At 45.0% G+C, this 15,219-nt stretch overlaps 1 protein-coding gene across 1 annotated transcript in view; it reads left to right on the forward strand.

The window, feature by feature from the left end:
• Positions 1 to 675: 675 nt before the first annotated feature.
• ST6GAL2 (ST6 beta-galactoside alpha-2,6-sialyltransferase 2) overlaps positions 676 to 15,219 on the forward strand; it is a gene marked incomplete at its 3' end in the record, with an annotated part of 89,297 nt that continues 74,753 nt past the window's right edge. The window contains exon 1 of the mRNA XM_080655975.1: positions 676 to 754. The remainder of the gene's footprint in view (positions 755 to 15,219) is intronic.

A 15,219-nucleotide genomic window follows, 5' to 3' on the forward strand; every position in this document is an offset into this window, starting at 1 on the left:
AGTTTAATGAACTTAAATACGAATTTTAAAATAGTAGATCTAGTGAAGGGTTTGCATCTCCAAAATGTTAGCCCCGGGGAGGGGTGAGGGAGGGTCAGAATGAAGGTAACTTCTTGTTCCTCTGAGATGGGCACTAATTAACTCAACCTTGCTCCTCCTGGGCGCTCCCCCATACCTGAATAGCTCTCTGTGTCCCTAAGAGGACTACTGGGTAAGGAACAAGGTCCCACCGCCACCTTAGCACACGTGGGGAATCGCATTAAACTTAAAAGGAGCGTGTTTACCAGCAAACAAAGGGCGGTGGGTCTCGGGTCCCAGGCCCAGCTGGGGCCGCCTGGGAAGAGCAAGAGCTGAGAGCCGCAGTGACAAATGGACATTCCACACTCTAGCAGATATACACCCTTCTGTGGCTCCTTGGGGCTGCATCCGCCAGATCCAGCTACCTGGCCCACAGCAGTTCTCCACCACCCCGAGAACTTTTCTGTCCCACTGGAGCCAGGGGTGGGCAAGTGGGGGCCTCTAAGGAATTTTTTTCCACTGAACTCAGCGGGAGGCCCTTCCCAAGTGGAAGGTGAAGGCTCTTAAGTCCCTCGGAGACGCTCACAGGGAGAGGGCCAGCGAGCAGTGCAAAGCCTGCGGAGCAAGAACAAAGGGAAGCAGCGGCCCTGGGAGGATGCTGTGCTCCGCTGTGCCCCACTCGGCCGGCTCCCGGACGCTGTCTCGTGCGCAGGTAGCCCGGCTTTGGGCGCTGCGGGTGAGTGTGTTGAGCAAGGTACACAAAGCCTCTCTTCCGCGGGGCCAGGCGCCCGGACTCGCCTCCACGCCACCCAAGGTCCGTCACATTCCTGCATCCCTGCCGCCTTCTGGGACCTGAGTGCACGCTGGATGCCAGGCGCGGTGCCAGGCGGAGCCCGTACAGGTAACCTTTGGGGAAACCAGGGCTGACGGAGGCGGCGGCTGGCTGGGGAGAGGCATGCCTTTTTAGGCAGCCGCGCAGCCCGCGCAGCCCCCCGCAGCCCAAGTCTGCCATCGCTCTCTGCCAGAGGAGAGCTCGGCGAGTCGCCAGGGAGTGCCCCGCCGTGCACTCCGCCAGCTCTGACCAGCTGCAGGCCAGCCTGGCAGGGGGCGCGGATAGCGGGGAGAGTGCAACTTCCCTGCGCCTGGCGCCCGCCTGCTAGGTGAGTCCAGGCCCGTGGGGGGGGGGGGGGCGGGGGGGAGGATGATGCAGGCGGTAGCAGAGCTAGAGGGGGCCGCGGTAGGCGGAGGCGGAGGCGGCGCGCTGACCTCAGGGGCGGGGCGCGGCGCTGATTGTGCGCGGGGGGTCCGGAGCTTCTGCCTAGCCCCGCCGTTGGGGCCGCCATCCTTTTCTCCGCCCGAGCTGCCGCACGCAGCCGGGAACAATGAGGCGAAAGGCGCGGAGCCGACCGCAGCCTCGCGCGGGCCCCGAGGCCGTGCCACCCGCCTCGCCGCAGCTGTCGCCCGGCGCCGAGCCGCTCTGGCCCCAGGGAGGTGATCCTGCAGGCCCCCTGAGACGCGAGCGCGGGTCGCTCTGGGCTCCGGAGGTAGCGCCAGGAGGCTGCTCGGCGCCGGAGGGAGCGGCCACTAGCAGGAGAATCTGAGCTGCGCGTTTGGGGTCTGCAGCCCCCAAGTTCCGTGGCGCGTGGCGGGCGTCTCCGGGCCGGGTCCCCGCTCCAGCAGGCGTCGGCGTGAGTGTGGGAGCGCGTGGCGCGCGCGCCCGAGCAGCTGCCGGAGAATAGAATGTGACACGCACGTCCCCGACTGCAGCACCGCGCGCCGGGGAGCGCGTAGCACCTCGGTGCCCGGAGAAGGTTGGTGAGGGAGAGCGTGGGGGTCGCTCTATGGGCCCACGTCTTCCTCGGTGTCGCCACAGCCAGTGCGCAGCTCAGTGCGGAGTTAGTCTGGGCGTCGAGGAACCTGACTTGTGTTTGGGGGGGAGGGAGGGCGCTGAGGGTAATTTTGGGGGAGAAACAGGGAATTCTTGAGAGGGTGAGCGAAATGGAGGGCTTGCGCTTTGGGAAGGGGCAGTTGTGCCCCTGTGGCTCAGTCATGGTGATCTTTTATTTTATTTCGGCTCTGGAAAGGAATCTAGGTTTTTAATTGTCTTACTAGACCCTACCCCCTTGAGAAACTGCCCTTCTTAAAGCTTAAAGCGCGTTCTACTGATTCTAGTTTTCTGTTAGCTGTAAGTGTTTAGGGACAGAAGGGACCTTGCAGATCCTAAATACCGGGTGCTCATTTTTTTGTATGCACGGAGAACTCCTGCTATTGAGTTGTCTTACTTTTGCTCCGTACTGTAGAGAGAGGGTGGTTGATGCTTTCTTTGGGTATGAAATGGACCTCCACCGCGTTCCGATTTGACAGTGCGTGGGAACCGAGTGAAGTTAGAGTCGCGGCTCCAGCAAGCTGTGCTTGGAGAAGCCGTGCTTTCCAGGAATCCGGGGACACTTGTGATCGCCTCCCAGGTGTCTCCACGAACCCTGCGTGTTTGGTCAACTGGAGTTCCAAAGCTGTTTTGCAATCCGAGAAGCACTGTGGGAGAGAAGCCCGTGCCTGGCTGGACTTTGTGAGTTTGTTTTCCTGGTCTTGCTGAAAATTGGGCGAGTGCAAACTGTATTTGGTCGAAATCTTTGTTTTCCGTGCGGTTGACGTTCTAACCTGGAAAGGAGCACGCGGGACCTCAGCTCGTGGACTCTGCTGGCCAGGGCAGCGTTGCTGGACTCACATGTTTGCTGTTTTAAGTACTTTCTGCAGGTTTAAAAAGCCTTGTGCGAGTTACTTGATACTTACAATTTTTTGAAAAATTGGCCAACTTATTTTGCCGTTTTGAAATAAAATTTGACTAATGAAGAATTTCAATAAATTAAAATGCTATGTGTCATCCTGTTGTGAACTTAGGGTTAACACATCTTTTAAAGGAAAAAGAATATGGAACCTGGAACCTCTTTTTAACCATCCTCCTTTCCCTATTTTCTACAACCCACAACAAAAATGTTTACACTTGAAGGTTTGCATTTCCTACTAATGCATTAGAAAAACTGTTGATTATAGTGTATGGATTTTGTAACCAAAATGGAGGAAAGCCTAAAATAATAGGTGCCTTGAATTTTACAGTTCAGTAAAAAAAAAAAAAAAAGAGGCACTTAAGCATGTTGAATTCTTGATTCAGCTTTTATTGTGATTGATAAGATTGTAGCATTTTACCTTTGCTTGGTGCAGGAGAAGCTTCCAGTCCTAGTGGAGCTCTGCGCCCAGGGAGGAGGTGGAGACAGGAGCAGAGTGCAGACCAGCAGTGGTGAGTTTATTATGTAGGCACATGGTCCAGGAAGACATGATAAAGAAGTGAGTATATTTAGAGTGGAGGATTCTAGGCCAACATAATTTAATATTTGAAAATATGTGAATAGACTTATTATGCAGAGAAGAGCAATAAACTCTGCTTGGTTTCTGATGAGGATGCAGGGGTCCTCAAACTTTTTAAACAGGGGGCCAGTTCACTGTCCCTCAGACCGTTGGAGGGCCAGACTATAGTTTAAAAAAAAAAACTATGTACAAATTCCTATGCGCACTGCGGGCCCGGGACCAGTCGGCTGATAAGCAGGACAGGCAGCGGCACCCTGCGGGCCGGATAAATGTCCTTGGCGGGGCCGCATGTGGCCCGAGGGCTGTAGTTTGAGGACCCCTGATTAAGAGTGAAAGGGTTTCCTCTGAGGTGAAGACTTAAACTGGGTCTAGGGAAGGATTTTTGGCCAGCCAGAGAGATTAGTTAAGTCAGGAAGTGGTTGCTGAGACATTCCTGTAGATACTTGCTTCTGGAGTTTTTGTGTTGTGTTTTCCGCCCCCCTCTCCCAGTTTCTCCTCTTTCTAAGATGATTTAAGTGTGTGCATCTCTGATCAACTGTATATAGTAACTGAAATTTTATACTCTTGGTCTAGAATTTATCCAAGCATTTCTCAAGTGCTAAGTCTTCTCTAAAACAACAAACTCATTCCTAGGTTTCTGCATCTTCTGCTTAGGTAAACAACTGATGGGTTTCTTTCCAAAACTTGCAGACATGTGTCCTTTGAGATGTTTTCAATTAATTTGTAAATTTGATGTCTCAGTCTTGATATTTTTCAATAAAAATATCTTACACATGATATAGTCTCTTTTGTTTAGAGTACTAGTATGCATCTTCTCTTTAAATATGTTTGTTTTCCCCTCCTGGATCTTCTGTTATATGATCTTAATTTTAGTTGTACTTTGATTTGTGTAACATCTAAGCAAAAGCTAATGTCCTCATGGTAGGTGTATGTTAAGTTTTGAGCGTTTAAGCCCTGAAAGCTGCTCCTTAAAAAAGAACTGTGGGATGAAATTCACAACTGACATTAAGGGAAATAATTACACAGACTCAGGTACTAATTTTGGAACCCGGAAAGTGCAGCTGCACATCCACACAGAAATTTTTAATGTTATTCAGTTGATGCCAAGGCCAAAGACAGTTTGTGGTGTAGATGACCAGCTCCTGTTAGCAAGTAAACATCAGACTTTCAATTTAATATACCTGCCATTTTCTGAAAGCCCTCCTTCCTATTTTTTACAGATTTTTTTGTAAACATTATTAAGTATGCCCCTTACTAAATCCCATCCTGATCTGAAATTCCAAATGCTCCCCCCAAAAAACATTGATGGGGAGTAGCTGCAATTCAAAAATGCTTGGAACCCACCTAGACTGTGCGTAAATGGCAGCCATACCTTTAAAGGGTGTGAGGTGGGAACTGGGCAGTCAGAAGGCTTTGGCTCTTGGTAAAAGCTGGGTCCCAGCAGTAGCCACCTGCAGGTTCTGGGCTGTTGCACTACACCAAGTGCCACCTGCTTGCTATGGGGAAGGAAGTGCTGTGCAGGTGGGAATGACATCAGAGGAATGCTGCTCATTTTGGGGAGTTTTGTTTGCACAGAACTTTTCTCTGTACCCCCCACCCCTGGTTTCTGCTGCCCTCTATGGTCTGTTCTAAAGGATAATTTGGAATTCAAGGCAGACATTGGCTCTAACAAGCTAGGAGGGTGTGAAGGTTGGGTTTGAAGTTTTGCACTGAACATTCTCACAGAGCAAAGCATCCAGGAAAGCTCCTGGGGCCCTCCAACCTAAGTCCCAGGGAGTGTGGCCCTGCAGGGACCCACTCGGAAGTCTGGTCCTCACCAGAGCTCAGCTTTAGGGCTGTAACATGAAGACTCAGATTAAATCCACTCCAAGGTGTCTTCTGGTGCTGGGATTCCACGAAATTGATAATTATATATTCTGGCATATGCAAAGCTAATTCTTATGCTCAAAAGAGAACATTTAGTAAGCATGTTGGACAGCCCTTCAAACACCGTGTAGTACAGGGGAGAATAGTAATTCAAAGAACAACACAGTCACTGATTGGAACTTCCTATGTGCCACACCCTACCCTTTCCTCAGCATACTTATCAAAGTACATCTTAGCCACAGTCCTAGGACATATTATCATCCCCATTTTACAGGAGAGGAGACAGCCTCAGTGAGGTGAAGTGCCTTCCTCCAAAGTCTCCTGGTGAGAAAGTGGCAGAGCTGGGAATTGGACCTGGGTTCTTGTGTCTCCAAAGTCCATGCTGTTAGACTGAGATTGACTCTACAGAGGGAAATGACTCCTCCTGTCCTTTTGTCAGGGCCAGAGAATAGTTGGGACTGTGAGCTTTCACTTGTCCAAACCATGGCTGGATTTTGAAGCTTGCACAGGATGGAAGGGGCTGGCACGGGGCCGTGCAGACAGAAAGCTGGAAGCTGAAAGAGGCTTGAGCAGCAGCTTACAAATGGGTCCTGAAGTTTGGACTACCCAGGCAGTCAGTATTAGATGAAATTCAGGCTCATAGGAAGGGTTGTCAGAGCAAGTAAAATTTCCAAGGAAAAATTTAAGCTAAGACTTGAGAAAATTGTCCTCATGTTTGAGGTATTAGGTTGACGAAGAGAGCAAGTTCAGAAAGTAGTCTCTTGGGACATTTAGAAATACAATGGCTAAATCATTAGGGACTATGCTGAGAAGAAAAGCCCTGAATACCTTGATTATGAGTCTCTGTTTTCACAAGTTTATAATTCACATGTTACGTTCTACTCTAGGCTGCTTCTAGTGTTTGAGCCTGAGAGGAAAATGCTTTATTAAATTTAAAACAATTGGTTTCCATGCTCAAATTATACAAATTTTTCAAGTAAAAATGCTTCCATGTTGGTGATTGTTGTGGTTTTCAAAATTATTTAGCTTTGAATTAAATTTGGGAAAGATTAAATGTGTTAGATATCCAGTAGCTTTCAGTATCCTATATAATAAAAATGTAATATGCAAATGGTCGTTACGCCTTGAAGCCTAATGACTGACCTGGTAACGACTGGATCACAGATCAGCAGGAGGGTGGGGCAGCGAGCTACAAGCAGGTGGTGGAGAGCTACAAGAGGGGGCAGGGCAGAAAGCTATGAGGGGAGGGGTTGGGAGAGGGAGCAGGAGGAGCTACACGAGGATGGGGCAGGGGGTGGAGAGCTACTCGTGGGTGGCAGCAAGCTACTGGCAAGCTACTGGTGCACAGATTCGTGTACAGGGCTACTAGTTCAGAAATAAATTTGAAAAGTAGTTTCCTTGAAAATATAGTGATGATTTTTCGGAAACATAAGTCTGTTATTATATGCTGAAAACTTATATTTGTACCTCTGACCACAAATGGGTAGGAAAAAAGTACAGTTAATAATAGGATTTGGTTTCTAAAGATACAGTTAACCCAATTACAATATGAAAGTATAGATGCATGATTAAATGAATTAATTTGGTTCTACGATTAGAAGAGGGATCTTGCTGAGTAAATTATATTTTAAAATCAGAAACACTATATCCCATGAGAAATCCCAATATGAAAAAGAGAACTGTCTTTAAAAAGAGCATGTGCATTCTCTCTCTTTGTCTCTCTCTCACTCTTTCTTTTACACACACACACACACACACACACACAAAAAAAAAAAAATACAGGAGGAATATGCACTAATATGTTTTTACTTAGGAGTAAGAACTTGAATTAGGATACTTAATTGTTGGGATTCCCTTGTAACAAAATCAGGACCTGAACCCTGGCCTCTGACTGAGAGAACCTTGTGTTTCCTATATCATCTCTGAGATCATTATATGCTCCATTTTCTAGGTGGCTTATGAGAAGATATCAAAGATGTTTCAAGTTTATACTTTACTCTTAATTTAATATAAGTGGGATAGATACGGGAAAACACATTTATGTATGTGTGTATGTATTTGTTAATATTCTTTAAAAATGTTTTTATTGATTTTAGAGAGAAAGGAAGGGAGAAGGACAGATAGAAACATCAGTGAGAGAGAAACATTGATTGGCTGCCTCTTGCATGCCCCCTAATAGGAATGGAGCCCGCCATCTGGGCATGTGCCCAGACCAGTAATCAAACCCCTGAACTCTTGGTTCATGGGTAGACACTCAACCACTGAGCCACATCAGCAGGGCTATTAATGTTCTTTATAACAGCAGCATCCTCAGGGTACCTTTGGTGGTTTGCAGAATGACTGAGTGCTATATATTAGTTAGCCATTCATTGGAATGGAAAGAGCTCAAGTCTTCCTAGGTGTTTCAGGTCAACCTAAAGTTGACCAAATAGTGTAGGTATCTCCAGTATCTCTGCTGGAGAACAGGTTACTATTTGAAGTTGCCCTGAATTATAGTCCTCAGATCACTTTAGTCTTTAGATAAAAGAATTAAGACAATAAGCTCCAGAGTTTTATTTTTAAAAAGCACTATACCCACTAATTCCCAAGGAATTTATTAATTTATGACTAAATGGGAAGCTGACAAACGCAACATGGTTTACTTTATTTATGTGTGTGTATTTGTACATAATGTGTGCATAGGTATATAATTTCTATTTTACAAAGTGTGGTTTCCCTCTTTGAGTCACAGTATAGTTAAAAACTATTCCTCGGGCCTATGTTCAAAATTAGTAGCCAGAAGACTTGAACTAGTTAAGTGATTGGACTGACTCAGTACTTGGTGCTTTATAATACTATTCAGAGATGCCATTAAATAGATTATATCATTACTTGAGGTAGGAGAGTTTCAGAAATTGTCTAGATAGGAGTAGAAAAATGTCTATAACGTGCCGCTTGCCAAGCAGAAAGTTGGCCAGGAAAGTTGACAGTCCTGTAGAAGGGGATCAGAACATGCTACCCCAATATATGCCACTCTGGCATGAGGATGATTTGGGCTGAAGGCAATTAAGAAGCAGAAAAAGCTCTCTGCCCATTCCCTGTCTGCCTAAAAGTGGAGCTTAAATCTCTGTTTGTGAAGGTGTTTTCCTTCCCCTCTTTTGTACCAGGAGGAGAATAATCACAGGAGATGTCAGCACCTCATTGTGGCTGCATAACCAACTTCACTAAAATAATGCTCATCTCCCATTAGTTTTCCCCATATATTCACCTTCCCACAGCTTACAACCCCTGAAAGTCCACGAGGGGCCTGGCAATGCCTGTCTGGAAGGATTTCATCCTTGCAGGGACCACTGCATGGGTCAAATTCTTACCTTCTTCAAATGAGACATTGTTGTGGTGGTGTCTTGTCCCTGCTTCAGTATTAGGAGTCCATGTGTGTGAGTGGCGGTGGGGGGGAGGGAATATTGCTTGCTTCACTCTACACCTTCCACCACTTAGTTAAAACATATCATACTGTATTGTAGTCATACCCCAGTAATACACCCCATATCACTGTTTGACATATATGCAGAAATAGCAGAATGAATCTTTTTGGTTTGTGTGGTTGGTTTTTTTTTTTTTTCAATATTTTCATGACTGGTAAGCATAGTATTAGCTGTAAAACTAGAAGTGGGCAAAAGAGAAGCTTTAGATTGTATTAAATAATGTGCCTCTTAAGGGATAGTCAGAAGAATCCTAGACCCAGGAGCCTTTGCTCTTCTTAAATGGCCTAGTTATAACCCAGTTATAAAACGGAATTCTGTGCATATGACCAAAGCGTGATGTGCATGTTTTACTGGCAAAACTAAACTCACCTTACCCTAGATCTCCTCCCCCAGGCCCCTGCCTCCCAGGTTCCCAAATTTAACCTATTTTAAACTTATCACACCATACTGAAGATGAGAGGTGAGTTTTGAGTGTAGAAATGTATAAACTGATCCTGCATAGTGGCCAGCAAATTTGGTTCTGGAATTACCAGTCTAAATAGGAGTAGATTGCACAGCAGTCCCCCTAAATGCCCTGTGCAATCCTTGTAGCAGGCAGCAGAGGGCGCTGTCCGCCAGGTGCCTACTCTACCCAGAACTATCAGCTTGGTCGGAGGGCCATTCTTTTTTTTTTTTTTTTTTACTGCTTAAGGTATTACATATGTGTTCTTATCCCTCCATTGCCCCCCCCACCCCGTTTTTGCCCTCACCTCCCCTAGTGTCTGTATCCATTGGTAATACTATACATGCATACAAGTCCTTTGGTTGATCTCTCTCCCTTCCCCCACCCTCCCTGCCTTCCCTCTGAGGTTTGATGGCCTGATAGATGCTTCTCTGTCTCTGAATTTGTTTTTGTTCATCAGCTTATGTTGTTCATTATATTCCACAAAGAGTGAGATCATGTGATATTTATCTTTTTCTGACTGACTTATTTCGCTTAGTATAATGCTCTCCAGGTCCATCCATGCTGTTGCAAATGGTAGGAGTTCCTTCCTTTTTAGAGCAGCATAGTATTTCATTGTGTAGATATACCACAGTTTTCTAATCCACTCATCTGCTGATGGGCGCTTAGGCTGTTTCCAAATCTTAGCTATTGTAAGGCAGCAAAATCTCAGACATACACTGAAGCAGTATTTTCACTGATACAGCTCCTAGGGCAATGGAAACTGATGAGAAACTAAACAAATGGGACTACATCAAAATAAAAAGCTTCTGCACAGCAAAAGAAACCCTCAACAAAACAATAAGAAAGCCCACTGCATGGGAGAACATATTTGCCAATGTTACCTCCGACAAGGGTTTAATCTCCAAAATTTACAGGAAACTCATACAACTTAACAAAAGAAAGATAAGCAATACAATAAAAAAAATGGGCAACAGATAAATACTTTTTTGAAAGAGGACATACAGAAGGCCAAGAGACATATGAAAACATGCTCAAAGTCACTAATCATCTGAGAGATGCAAATCAGAATGACAATGAGGTACCATCTCCCACCTGTCAGAATGGTACCATCAACAAATCAACAAACGACAAGTGCTGGTGAGGATGCGGAGAAAAAGGAACCCAAATGCACTGCTGGTGGGAATGCAGACTGGTGCAGCCACTGTGGAGAACAGTATAGAGTTTCCTCAAAAAACTAAAATTGGAGCTCCCATTTGACCCACTGATCCCACTTCCAGGAATATATCCCAAGAAACTAGAAACACCAGTCAAACACCTCTATGTTCATAGCAGCACAATTTACAATAGGAGGGCAATTCTTTACAATTCATTCCTGGCTGGACTGCAGTGTATACTTAGGTTGATTAATTTGCCTACCTGTTCTTTCCCTGGAAGTAAAAATTCAAGTCATGTGTGTGGAGGGAGTTGGGCATAGAACAGGATTACAGGAAAGAGGTCATGTGTGTGTTTTTTTCCTTTATTATTGTTCTTTATATTGTGAATTAAAAACAAGGACTGATGATGCAATTTTGTATTTAAACATTCCCCTGGTTTATCCTGTGTAGTTTGTAAGTTCATCTTTTTTCAGAGATGACATAAAAAGTCCCTTGGAAGTTGATTCACCTATGTATACCAAGATTGCATTTTCTTCACTCAGTGCCAATAGTTTGTAGGGTGGAGGAAAGCAGCAACTGAGTCCTGGGCTCCATTGCTTCTCTTGGAAGAATGATAGGAGATAGATGTTCAAGTTTACCAAAGAAACTCCCGCCTCAGCATTTGTTGAACTCCAAGTGCTTGGAGGAGGGACATCATTGAACTGAACAGGTCTGGAGCCTATTTTTGTTTTCTTTTTTTTTTAACATACAGTTTTTTAAACACACAGTTGACTTCAGAGAGGAAGGGAGAAGGAGAGAGAGATAGAAAAATCAATGACGAGAGAGAATGATTGATTGGCTGCCTTCCACATGCCCTTCCACTGGAGATCGAGCCCACAACCTGGCATGTGCCATGCCCAGGAATCGAACACAGGACCCCTCAGTCCGCAGACCGATGCTTTATCCACTGAGCCAAACCAGTTAGGTTTTTTAATTCACAGGACTATATTTATGTTATGTGACATTATTCCTTTTAGCTACATGGATGTTCACATATCAGATTTCATCAACCTCAAATACAAAAGATAGAGGTGGAACAATGCCCCCAACCCACCTTCTGAGATCTTAGGAGGATGGGGAGAAGCACACTGCGCTGTCCCCAGCCTGCAAATCAAGTAGGCCATAGGGCGATTTGCTAAATGAGCAGGGTTGGTACGGGAGTCAAGGAGAACTGCCTGTTTGTTGCCCTTTCCCTGCCAGTCCTCCAACCAGACGTGAGTGATGTCCAGGGGAGTTTGAGAGGAGAAAAGAGTTGCGCAGAAGCATTCCATTCTCACCCTCCCTCTTCAGCTGCCAGTGTGTTTTTCCACCAGTGAGTTCATGACTCTTATTTTCTTATTTGTTCTCTCTAAACATGTCTGTGTCAGCCTTGGGCTTGGTGTGTCCATGTATACAACGAGGAAGTAGTGTCACTCTCTCCAAGCTCAGTTTTACTCTGGTTTTTGGGCAACTACTTTAGGTATCTTGTTCTCTTCAGCTCTATTTCCAAACCAGAGGATTGCTATATAGGAAAGTTAATTGTTAGATCCTTCTTTAATGATAACTGTGCACGGATCATAAGTGTAACATATGATGAATTTTTATAAACTGAATATACCTGTATAACCAGCTAGATAAAGAAACAACTATTACCAGTATCTCAGAAGCCTTTTAGGTCGCTGTTCCTCCAGAGGTAACTGCTATCCTGATTTCTAACAGAATAGATCAGTTTTGTGTCATCTGCTTACATTCAAGTTTAAACAAAATAAGAGTTCAGGCAGAGTTAGCCAGGGATGAAATATAAATTCTGCTATTAAAGTATAAAAGTTTGACATTTATTCATCATTGGAACTTTCATGCAGTGTGAAGTATATGAAAACTAAACAGAAGAGCTTAGTTTTGCCAATTGTTGGATGCTATAGCTCTTCCTTTCAGTTCACTATAACCACAGGATCAAAAATAAATTTTAAAGCTGCTACGTTATGCTTTAAATCTTGAAGACATATTTTAATATATTCCAGTTTATTAAAAAAATAAACCTGAACATACAGCATTTATATGAAAAAATACACTTTAAAATGAAATTTTCTTTACTAATAGAATGTATTTTCATTTGGCAACTTCTAGTCTCTGCACTGTATATTTAGAATACTTTAATATTGCAAGTGGATACTATGAGATAGTGGAAAATAGTTCTGTGAGATAGTGGACAATAGTTCTATGAGATATTTTGCATAATATAGTTGGACTCTCTTAGGAGATATTTTTAAGGAACTAGCTGGTAGAAAATTCAGCAGGACACGGAAGATTAAGGTCATGTATATTCTTTAGAGTTTGCGTCCTCATGGAGAAATCCTACATTGCAATTTGTCAATAATCCTATAAATAAAAGGGTAATATGTAAATTGACCCTAAAGGCAGAATGATCAGAACGACCTCTGGACCAGTCACTATGAGGCGCATTGACCACCTCTCGGTTCCTTTCCCCAGCCAGCAGGCACCGATCGCCTGATGACGAACGGTGGGGGACAGAGGGTGAGCAGAGCCAGGCCAAGGCCCCCGCCCCGCCAGTCGCCCCACACACACAGGGCAACCCACGGCAGGGGCGGGGCTGGTGAGCGGGCAGTAACAGCCAACCTCTCAGTCCCTTCCCCCAGCCATCAGGCACTGATCACCCTATGGCTAAAGGGGAACCAGGAGTGGGTGGCGGCGGGTTTCGGGCCGGCTGTGGGCAGCCAGGGAGGATGGCCCTGATAGCAGGCCAGGCCTAGAGACCGTACCCACGCATGAAATTCGTTCACCGGGCCTCTAGTGAATAAATAAAAATCTAAAACCTCAGTCTAGGTTAATAGTATCCTGGTACTTGGAGTGCACTGACCAACTCTGAGAGAGATTTCCATTATACCAGAAACTAAAGTTCAAAGACATATAAAGAAAAGTTAGGATGATATTTAAAATTTACTAGAAAGGAAGAGAATACTAAATGAAAATGTAATTTAAAAAGTAAAAAGGATAACAAACAGATTGCTTTATAAAGATGCAATGTACTGCCCTGACTGGGTGGCTCAGTCGGTTAGACCAGTGGTCGGCAAACTCATTAGTCAACAGAGCCAAATATCAACAGTACAACAATTGAAATTTCTTTTGAGAGCCACATTTTTTAAACTTAATCTAACGTCACTTCTTCAAAATAGACTTGCCCAGGCCGTGGTATTTTGTGGAAGACCCACACTCAAGGGGCCAAAGAGCCGCATGTGGCTCGCGAGCCGCAGTTTGCCGACCACTGGGTTAGAGCATCAGCCCATGCACTGAAGGGTCTCTGGTTCTATTCCTGGTCAAGGCACATACCCAGGCTTTGGGTTTGATGCCCAGTCAGGGCATTTACAGAAGGCAACTGATTGATGTTTCTCTCTCACATCAATGTTTCTCTCTCTCTCTCTCTCTCTCTCTCTCTCTCTCTCTCTCTCTCTCTCTCTTTCTCTCTCTCTCTTCTCTCTCTCTCTCTCTCCTCTCTCTTTCTCTTCCTCCCTCTCCTTCTCCTTCTCCCTCTCCCTCTCCCTTTCTCTCTCGAATCAATTAAAAACATATCCTCGGGGAAGCTTAAAAAAACAATCTGATGTACTCAGATTATTTGTATAAATTCAGGATTTTACTAAAGCCAAAGAAATTGGCTGAAACCCAAAGCCAGATGGTGGTGGAACTGGTTGGTGTGGAGCTGCGTGCTTGCAGCCACAGTTCAAGTTCACTCACAGCATGATTCAGTTTTGTGATTCAGTTTCTGTGTCCTGACAAGGAAACTGTGTCTCTTACCTGCTCCTGAGACGTGGCTGTTCGCACATGCCCTTGCCAGTGTAAATGGCTTGAAAATATGTGTATGCTTCCTGTGCCCATCCGGAGTCTCTTCCCTGATGGAGATGATGAGATTCACAGGTCCTGCAGGACAATGAGTTTCCTGGGCTTCAGCTGCTAGTGTTGATCATATTCTTTACAGAAAAGATGGAGGGAAGCCCTGCATTGTTAGAAACCGGAGGGACATTTTACACCTAAAATTCATTTTATAGATGTCTCTACCTACTCTTATCTATCTCCTGCACCTCCACCCATCCTCCATATTGGCAGATAGTCATCTTCCCAAGCCCTAAGCTTGGTCATCTGACATCTTATCTCCTTGGATGCTCCAGTCTCTCTCCAGCAAACACGGGACACAGTCTGGAAGTCTTAGAGAAACATGGGCCTCTGCACTGGGCACCAGCTTATTGTCTCCACTTTCCTTTCTCTTTTCTACCATATTAGGCTGAATCTAAGGAAGAACCTGGTTCTTTTCCCCTCTGTCAGTCTTCAGCTGCCTAGCACACCTCCAGGTCCTGTGCCCCCTAGACACTTGATGAGAGTTGAATGAATGAAGCTAAGAGTACTATGAGACCAAATGGCTACCCCACTCCCCAACACTCTCTCTACAAATAAAGGGAGAGAACAGATTTTTTCCTGTCTTTTTTGTCAAGGTGAGTCTCCATGTATATAGCTCCCCAGTTCTAGCGATCATTTGTAAACAGGACTTTCTAAAGACCAGGTGGACCATTCTGTACCTACATCATCTTTAGAATTGTAGTGAATCACTTTGGAGGTCCTCGGGTATCCTCATGGGTTTTTTATAACGTTGATGGGATTCTGTAGGAACTTAGCTTTTCTCTATATCAATTCACCTGTGGTAAAATAGGTTGCACAGTTTAACTCTGACTCCCTAACGGCCAGGACAGTAAGTCCTCACTTGATGTTGTCCATACTTTCGGTGACTTTAAGTGCTTAAAGTCATAGAACCTATCAAGTCAAAGTTAAATGATTCAGCCTTATAATTCTTATGCCATTTGTGAATCTCACAGGAAAAACCTGT

This window comes from Plecotus auritus, assembly GCF_963455305.1.
Source record: "Plecotus auritus genome assembly, chromosome: 2".
NCBI lineage: Eukaryota > Metazoa > Chordata > Mammalia > Chiroptera > Vespertilionidae > Plecotus > Plecotus auritus.